Source organism: Urocitellus parryii, chromosome 10 (assembly GCF_045843805.1).
Source record: "Urocitellus parryii isolate mUroPar1 chromosome 10, mUroPar1.hap1, whole genome shotgun sequence".
NCBI lineage: Eukaryota > Metazoa > Chordata > Mammalia > Rodentia > Sciuridae > Urocitellus > Urocitellus parryii.
The window spans coordinates 92369152-92378957 of record NC_135540.1 but is presented as its reverse complement, the minus strand read 5'-3'; the positions used below and the strand labels follow the sequence as shown (position 1 = coordinate 92378957).

Here is a 9806-nt window from a genome sequence, read left to right as displayed (position 1 = left end):
GTGATATTCCCAAACCACTGATCATGCTGGTTCTCTGTCTTAGCTCAGAGTCTTAATCAAACACAGTTGTCCAGAGGTGGGCAGAGATGGCTGTGACCTTGCAAGCAACCTGTTTACAAGAGGATCCCTTGCTACACTGAAATTTTACACCTACTGAACCCCTTGGTCTGTAATGCTATAACTAAAGTGAACACAGGCTATTTCTTTGTTACAGTCAGACCCTTCTGGTCTCTTCAATCAAAAATCAAAAAAATTATATTTTATATATCCACCCAAAAAAGGAATTAAAATGAAGACATCTAGGTGAACATTAGAGAGACAGAGAGAGAGAGAGAGAGAGAGAGAGAGAGAGAGAGAGAGAGAAGAGAGAGAGAGAGAGAATTTCATTATTTATTTCTTAGTTTTTGGTGGACACAACATCTTTATTTGTATGTGGTGCTGAGGATTGAACCCAGGCTGCATGCATGCCAGGCGAGCATGCTACTGCTTGAGCCACATCTCCAGCCCTCTAGGGGAACATTTTTAAAGGGCTAAGAGCAAAAGCGAATGAGCTCATAAAACCAAATATTTCCCACATACTCCCATTTGATAAGAGAAAGCAGGTAGGCATCACTACATTTCTAAAGCCACTGACAAATGACTTTGTTTCCTTCATCTTTCAGAAAAGATGGATGCTGGGGCTGAATGTACAATGAAAGGTAAGCATCACTTCCAGTTTCCTGGAAAACCAATGGAAAGGCAAATCAGAACACTCTAATTAGTGAACTCTGTCTTCAAAGTGGTGAAAGCTACAAAACAGAATCAAATGGCAATATAAATGCATATGGTTTAATTTTATTTTCTCAAATAACTTTTCCTTGAACAGAAATATTTCTGTCTCTTACACAGGGAGTGAATTTCATGAAGATAAAATTTGACTTGACAAAGTGATTTGTGAAAAGTTGTTAGGATAGGTAGGAACCTAGCCATATAACCTCCTCTAATGGGAGCAATGGGAGGAGCCAGGCCTAGATAAAATCACTCCCTTTTTTTCTTCTTTCCAGTTTTAGAAAACATCTGGCAACAAAACAGACAGCATTTAGTGATGATGAACATCCCAGTTGCCACACAGGCCAGCAGGAACCCAATCACATCCAAAGAGTAGAACTGGAACCAGGAGAGGTCATGGGCAGCAACCCGGAGGTGTTTAGCTCCTTTGTGGCGCATGACAAACTCAATCCAGAAGACAGCTCGGTCCAGAGGCTTCACTGGCTGATCATGCTGAATTCTTGATAACTTCATAGCATTCTCTTTATATCTAAATGTGAAACATAAAAGCATTAATATTGAAAGTAAGTTAATCTGTATAAGCACATGAAGTCAATGAAAGTTTTTCACAAGTGCCATATGGATGATTTCAAATAATTATCAGAGACTTGCCCTGCATATGATTTGTTTTTTCTTTTGTCACCATATAATGTCTGATTTTAGCTTATGTTTTGATGTAAAATATTTCAAAAGTGCCCATGGAATTTCAAGAAGGTGAGTCAAATTCTTTTCATCAGAGGAAATAGTTATGAACCATTCTGAGTGCAATAAGTGAGAGAGAAAGCACATAATTTGTAAAGTATCACCTTAAAGCTTTTAAAGGGGAATCATATCATGGTGTTCAGTGCTTCCTAAGTATTCTCTCTGTTTTTCCTCTTCTTTTTTACCCTCTACTGTATTTTCCACTCTGTAGCCAGGCTGGGATTATTAAAATATACACATCTGATTATGAAGCTATCCTGCTCAAAATCTTCATGTGACTTCTCATCATAAATAGAATAAAACCAAGTCTATTCTTGTACTAGTGCATTCTAATGGGTTAGACACTGGCCATGATTTCTGATATTATATTTCCTCACTCATTCTTTCTAGGCATATGTGTTTTTTAAATTTTATTTTTATTGACTTTTTAAATTTATATTTAACATTTTAATGCAATCACAAAAGCAAGGAGTATAATTTGCTCTAACTCAGCCCCTATAATTCCTCTCTTCCCATACCCCCCCTCCCCTTGCTTCACTCTCTTTTCTCTACTGATATTTCTGCAATTTATGTATACTTTTTTAAAATTAGTGTTTTTTGCATAAAATTGATATTGGGATTCACTGTGATATATCCACAAATGTACACATGAACTTTAGCCAGATTTTTTCCACTCTTCTTCCCTTTTCCTGTTCCTGCTTATTCCTCCTCAATCTGATTTGTTTGCTCTATTGATTTTCCTCTATTTTGATAAAATTCTCTCTTCTTTTTTATTCTTTCTCCTCAGGTGTACCTCATTATTTTGGATTAACTTGCACATATAAGAGAAAACATTTGACCTTTGACTTTTAAAGCCAGACTTATTTCACTTGGCATGATAGTCTCCAGTTCTATGTATCTACTGGAAAGTGACATAATTTCATGTTTTAGGACCAATACTCCATTATGTGTATACACCACAATTTCTTTATTCATTCATCTATTGAGGGGACCTACATTGGTTTCAGAGTGTGGCTAGAGTGAACTGTGCTACTACAAACATCAATGTAGTTGAATTCCTATAGTATACTGATTTTAAATCTTTGAATATATACTTAGAAGTGGGATAAATACATCATATTTTGGGTCCATTCCTAATTTTTAGTGGTTTTGAGCACATGTGTGTTCTCTCTGTTCTCCAGTGTCAACAAATGTGTTCTCCCCTTGGCACCTTCATACTTTTAATCTCGTCTGACTTTTCCTTGAATATCCTTTCATACAACACCATAAATCTTGCTTATATCTCATGGCTAAGGTCTTGGCCATCATGTCACTCCTCAGAGGTACTTTTTTTGGTCATATTAGCATAGTAGCCCTAGGGATTTCTTCTATTATTTTATGTTGTTTTAAATGTATTTCCTAATAATATAAAATACATTGCATTTTCTATAATAAGCCTCAATAATACAAGCAATACACACCATATCCTAAGTGATAACCAGGAAATATCACAATTAACTTGCAGGGATGGTGAAGTAAGTACAGCAATGTGCCCACTAATTGGATCATGATATAGGATTTGCAGGTCATATGTTCTGCCTTTTCAAAGATCCTTAAGAATCCATTAGAAGACTTAAATCTGATAATGAAATACAAACTCAGAAAAGTAACAATATACAAATTGCCACACAAAACAAAGTAGCTTTTTAAATATATACATACAAACTCAGTGAGAAAGAAATCAGAAAAAACATTTTTTTGACAATATCTTCAAAGAAAAATCACTAGGAATAAATGTAATAAGGAAGTGTAAGTTTTCTACAATAAAATTTATAGAATATTGAAGAAAGAAGATACTGGAAGATGGAAAGTCATGAATCAGCAGAAAGAATACTGTTGAAATAGCCATCTGGCTGAAACCAATCTACAGATTTAATAATATCCATGTCAAAATACCAATGAAATTCTTCACAGAAATAAAATAAAAATCATAAAATTCATATGGAAGCCCAAAAGACCTCAAATATCCAAAGCAATTGTGAACAATAGGAGAAATGCTGGAATTAACACAATTCTGATTTTAAAATGGACTACAGAGCCATAATAACACAAATAACAAAGTGTGGGATAAAAAAGAGACACAGACCAATGAAATATAATTAGGGCCCAAAAAATAAAACTGTATAGTTGTAGCCATCTGATTCTTGAGAATGTTGCCAAAAATACACATTGGAGAAAAGAGAGCCTTTTCTAAATATGGTGCTGGTAAAACTGGATAGCCATATGTAGAAGATTGCAACTTCATCCCTAACTCTGATGTTGTACAAGAATGAACACAAAATGGAATTAAACATTTCAGTAGTGAGATTGGAACATGGCTGCAGGTGAAGAGGCAGCACATTCAATGCGTCCGTGGTAAGGGGATCAGAGAGACTCATTAATACACCCACAGGCGTCAGGTTGAGAAACTTCAAGCAAAATTCCACTGAAAGGAGACCTACCAGGAACTAGTAACTTTAATTGGAGGTGTCTGCTTGTCACAGACTACTGAATCTCCGCAACGCAGAGCAGGGGCACAGCCCCACCAGCCGCTGCCAAATGGCTGCTGCTCACTCGTAGCAGCAATCTTAGGAGCGGGCGTGGCCTGCCTGGGCCCACACCGGCCCGGCTCCGTAATCCACCACCGGCCGCTGCCGGGTGGTTGCAGCCCGCACGTTGCAGCGAACGTAGGAGCAGACATAGACCGCCTGGGCCCCCGCTGTCTGGTTATGTGAACCGCAGCCAGCCGCTGCTCACACGTAGCAGCAATCTTAGGAGCGGGCGGGCCTGCCTGGGCCCACACCGGCCTGGCTCTGTGAACCGCTGCTGGCCGCTGCCAGAGGAGCGGCCCACAGGGTGCACTGAGCTTAGGAGCGGGCGCGGCCTGCCTGGGCCCACACCGGCCCGGCTCCGTGATCCACCACCGGCCGCTGCCGGGTGGTTGCAGTCCACACATTACAGTGAACATAGGAGCAGACATTGAGCAGACATTGCCTGCCAGGGCCCACGCCCGCCGCGGCTTTGTGAACCGCCAACAGCTGGCGCCAAGCAGCCGCTGCCTGCAACCTTGCAGTGAGTGGGGGAGCGGGCTCTGCCTGCTCGGCCCCGGCCAGCCCGACTCTGTGAACCTCCTCTGGTGGTTTGGAGCTACAGACGACCACCCCCCACCTGCCAGCCCAGTGCTGCAAACGACCCCTGACCAGCTCTGGGAAAGGCCCCGCCCACAGCAGGAGTGGAGACTCCCCAGTCCGGGAGGAAGAACTGCTGCACAGTGATTGACTCCCGCCTACTGAGAGGAGAGACTTGGCCCGGTAGGCATAGCTCCATCTACTGGAAGAGCAGTTAATCGAACTCTAGGACTACCTTTATAATTTTTTTTTTGCTGTCCTTTTAAATGTTTTTTAATCCATCTTATTTTATTTTATTCAATTTTTTTAATTTAATTTTTCATTTCTACTATTATTATTTTTTTAAATTCTTTTAAATTTTCTATTTTGTTCTTTCCTTCTTTTCTCCTGCCTTTACATTTCTTTTCAATTTTCTTATTCCCCCTTCCTTGAATTCTACCTGCTTACTCTCATTCTCTTTAGTGGCTTCTTCCCATCCCTTCTAATACCTTTCCTCCCAAGCATCAAATAAATTTATAGGAGTAAACAGTAACTCAGCAGTCAAACAGAACAAGAAACAATATGAACAGCATGAAAAAGCAAGGAAGAAAAGGAGTGCAAACAATGCAGGGCAGCCTAAATATTCAAGAGGATATAGAGTCACCAGAAAAATGGTCATATAAAGAACTCATGGATCACCTGAGACAGATGGAACGGAACCTTAAAGAGGATATGAGACAGCAAATTCAAGCAGCGAAAGAACACATTGAGAATGAATTACATAAACAGATAAAAGAAGAAGTTAAGCATCTTTATCAGGAGATAGAGACTATAAAAAAGAATCAAACAATGATCTTAGAAATGAGGGAAATTATAAACCAAATTAAAAACTCAAATGAGAGTATCATTAATAGAGTGGAGCAAGTAGAAGCCAGAACGTCAGATAACGAAGACAAAATATATCATCTGGAAAAGAGTCTAGCCAACTCAGATAGGCTGGTTAAAAATCACGAGAGAAACCTACAAGAGATATGTGATAATATAAAAAAAACAAATTTAAGAGTCATTGGGATAGAGGAAGGGATAGAGATTCAAACCAGGGGAATGAGTAATCTACTAGATGAAATAATTGCAGAAAACTTTCCAGAAATAAAAAAGGAAACAGATATACAAATTGTAGATGCATACAGGACACCGAGCATAAAAAATCACAGTAGACCAACGCCAAGACACATTGTTATGAAGATATCCAATATACAGAACAAAGAGAAAATATTAAAAGCTGCAAGAGAAAAGAGAAAGATTACATTCAGGGGTAAACCAATAAGGTTAACAACGGACTTTTCAACTCAGAAGCTGAAAGCGAGAAGATCCTGGAACAACGTATTTCAAACACTGAAAGACAATGGATGCCAACCAAGAATTCTGTACCCAGCAAAATTAAGCTTCAGATACGACAACGAAATAAAAATCTTTCACGATAAACAAAAACTAAAAGAATTTGCAGCCAGAAAACCAGTGTTGCAAAGCATCTTGAGCAAAACACTTCACGAGGAAGAAATGGAAAACAATAACCAAAGCCAACAGTGGGAAGTACCTCAGTAAAGACAGACGGAGCGGGGAAAGCTAATCATGGAGAAACAAATGAAATATTAAAAAAAGAGAGATAAATAATCAAACATGGCTGGAAGTACAAACCATATATCAATAGTAACACTAAACATTAATGATTTAAAACTCCAATAAAGCGACATAGGCTGGTAACATGGATTAAAAAAACAAATCCAACAATATGCTGCCTCCAGGAGACACACCTGACTGGAAAAGACATACACAGGCTGAAGGTGAAAGGTTGGGAAAAAATATACCATGCACACGGTCCGCGCAAGCAAGCAGGTGTGGCCATCCTCATATCGAATAAAATCGACTTCAAGACTAAGTTAATCCAAAGGGATAAGGAAGGACATTATATACTGTTAAAAGGAACCATTAAACAACAAGATATAACAATTATCAATATTTATGCACCAAATAACGGTGCTGCGAAATACATAAAACAAATTCTCCTCAAGTTCAAGAATCAAATAGATCACAACACAATAATTATAGGTGACTTTAACACACCTCTCTCACCATTGGACAGAACCTCCAAGCAAAAGTTGAATAAAGAAATTATAGAACTCAATACCACAATCAATAACCTAGACTTAACTGACATATATAGAATATACCAACCATCATCGAATGGATATACTTTTTTCTCAGCAGCACATGGATCCTTCTCAAAAATAGACCATATATTATGCCATAGGGCAACCCTCAATAAATATAAAGGGGTGGAGATTATACCATGCATTTTATCTGATCATAATGGATTGAAACTGGAAATTAATGATAAAAGAAGGAACGGAAAATCCAATATCACATGGAAAATGAACAATATGTTACTGAATGATCAAGGGGTTACATAAAGGAGGAAATCAAAAAATTCTTAGAGATAAATGAAAATTCAGACACAACATATCGGAATCTATGGGACACAATGAAAGCAGTTTTAAGAGGGAAATTCATCGCCTGGAGGTCATTCCTCAAAAAAAGGAAAAACCAACAAATAAATGAGCTCACACTTCATCTCAAAGCCCTAGAAAAGGAAGAGCAAAACAATAGTAAATGCAGCAGAAAGCAAGAAATAATTAAAATCAGAGCGGAAATCAATGAAATTGAAACAAAAGAAACTATTGAAAAAATTAACAAAACTAAAAGTTGGTTCTTTGAAAAAATAAACAAGATTGACAGACCCTTAGCCATGCTAATGAAGAGAAGAAGAGAGAGAACTCAAATTACTAACATAAGGGATGAAAAAGGCAATATCACAACAGACGCCACAGAAATACAGAAGATAATTAGAAATTATTTTGAAAACCTATATTCCAATAAAATAGAAGATAGTGAAGACATCAATAAATTTCTTAAGACATATGACTTGCCCAGACTGAGTCAGGAGGACACACATGATTTGAACAGACCAATATCAATGGATGAAATTGAAGAAGTAATCAAAAGACTACCAACCAAGAAAAGCCCAGGACCGGATGGGTATACAGCAGAGTTTTACAAAACCTTTAAAGAAGAATTAATACCAATACTTTTCAAGTTATTTCAGGAAATAGAAAAAGAGGGAGTTCTTCCAAATTCATTCTATGAGGCCAACATCACATTGATTCCGAAACCAGACAAAGACACTTCAAAGAAAGAAATCTACAGACCAATATCTCTGATGAACCTAGATGCAAAAATCCTCAATAAAATTCTGGCGAATCGGATACAAAGACACATCAAAAAAATTGTGCACTATGATCAAGTAGGATTCATCCCTGGGATGCAGGGATGGTTCAATATACGGAAATCAATAAATGTTATTCACCATATCAATAGACTTAAAGATAAGAACCACATGATCATCTCTATAGACGCAGAAAAAGCATTCGACAAAGTACAGCATCCCTTTATGTTCAAAACATTAGAAAAACTAGGGATAACAGGAACTTACCTTGATATTGTAAAAGCTATCTACGCTAAGCCCCAGGCTAACATCATTCTGAACGGAGAAAAATTGGAGGCATTCCCTCTAAAATCTGGAACAAGACAGGGATGCCCTTTATCACCACTTCTATTCAATATAGTTCTCGAAACACTGGCCAGAGCAATTAGACAAACGAAAGAAATTAAAGGCATAAAAATTGGAAAAGATGAACTTAAATTATCACTATTTGCAGATGACATGATTCTATACATAGAATACCCAAAAGGGTCTACAAAAAAACTACTAGAACTAATGAATGAATTCGGCAAAGTGGCAGGATATAAAATCAACACGCACAAATCAAAGGCATTTCTGTATATCAGTGACAAAACTTCTGAAACGAAAGTGAGGAAAAACATTCCATTCACAATATCCTCAAAAAAAATAAAATACTTGGGAATCAACCTAACAAAAGAGGTGAAAGATTTATACAATGAAAACTACAGAACCCTAAAAAGAGAAGTAGAAGAAGATCTTAGAAGATGGAAAGATATACCCTGTTCATGGATAGGCAGAACTAACATCATCAAAATGGCGATATTACCAAAAGTCCTCTATAGGTTTAATGCAATGCCAATCAAAATCCCAATGACATTGCTTGTAGAAATAGTTAAAGCAATCATGAAATTCATATGGAGAAATAAAAGACCGAGAATAGCAAAAGCAATTCTGAGCAGGAAGTGTGAATCAGGTGGTATAGCAATACCAGATTTCAAACTATACTACAGAGCAATAGTAGCAAAAACAGCATGGTACTGGTACCAAAACAGGCGGGTGGACCAATGGTACAGAATAGAGGATACAGAGACTAATCCACAAAGTTACAACTATCTTATATTTGATAAAGGGGCTAAAAGCATGCAATGGAGGAAGGATAGCATCTTCAACAAATGGTGTTGGGAAAACTGGAAATCCATATGCAACAAAATGAAACTGAATCCCCTCCTCTCACCATGCACAAAAGTGAGCTCAAAATGGATCAAGGACCTAGATATCAAATCAGAGACTCTGCTTATGATAGAAGAAAAAGTTGGCTACGATCTACATATTGTGGGATCAGGCTCCAAATTCCTTAACAGGATGCCTATAGCACAAGAGTTAACAGCAAGAATCAACAAATGGGACTTACTTAAACTAAAAAGTTTTTTCACAGCAAGAGAAACAATAAGAGAAGTAAATCGGGAGCCTACATCATGGGAACAAATTTTTACTCCTCACACTTCAGACAGAGCCTTAATATCCAGAGTATACAAAGAACTCAAAAAATTAGACAATAAGACAACAAATACCCCAATCAACAAATGGGCCAAGGAACTGAACAGACACTTCTCAGAGGAGGACATACAATCAATCAACAAATACATGAAAAAATGCTCACCATCTCTAGCAGTCAGAGAAATGCAAATCAAAACTACCCTAAGATACCATCTCACTCCAGTAAGATTGGCAGCCATCAGGAAGTCAAACAATAACAAGTGCTGGAGAGGATGTGGGGAAAAGGGTACTCTTGTACATTGCAAATTGGTTCAGCCAATTTGGAAAGCAGTATGGAGATTCCTGGGAAAGCTGGGAATGGAACCACCATTTGA

At 37.9% G+C, this 9806-nt stretch overlaps 1 pseudogene; it reads right to left on the bottom strand.

The window, feature by feature from the left end:
- Nucleotides 1–1017: 1017 nt before the first annotated feature.
- The window catches only part of LOC144257232 (UDP-glucuronosyltransferase 2B31-like), a 34705-nt pseudogene continuing 25916 nt past the window's right edge, over nucleotides 1018–9806 (bottom strand).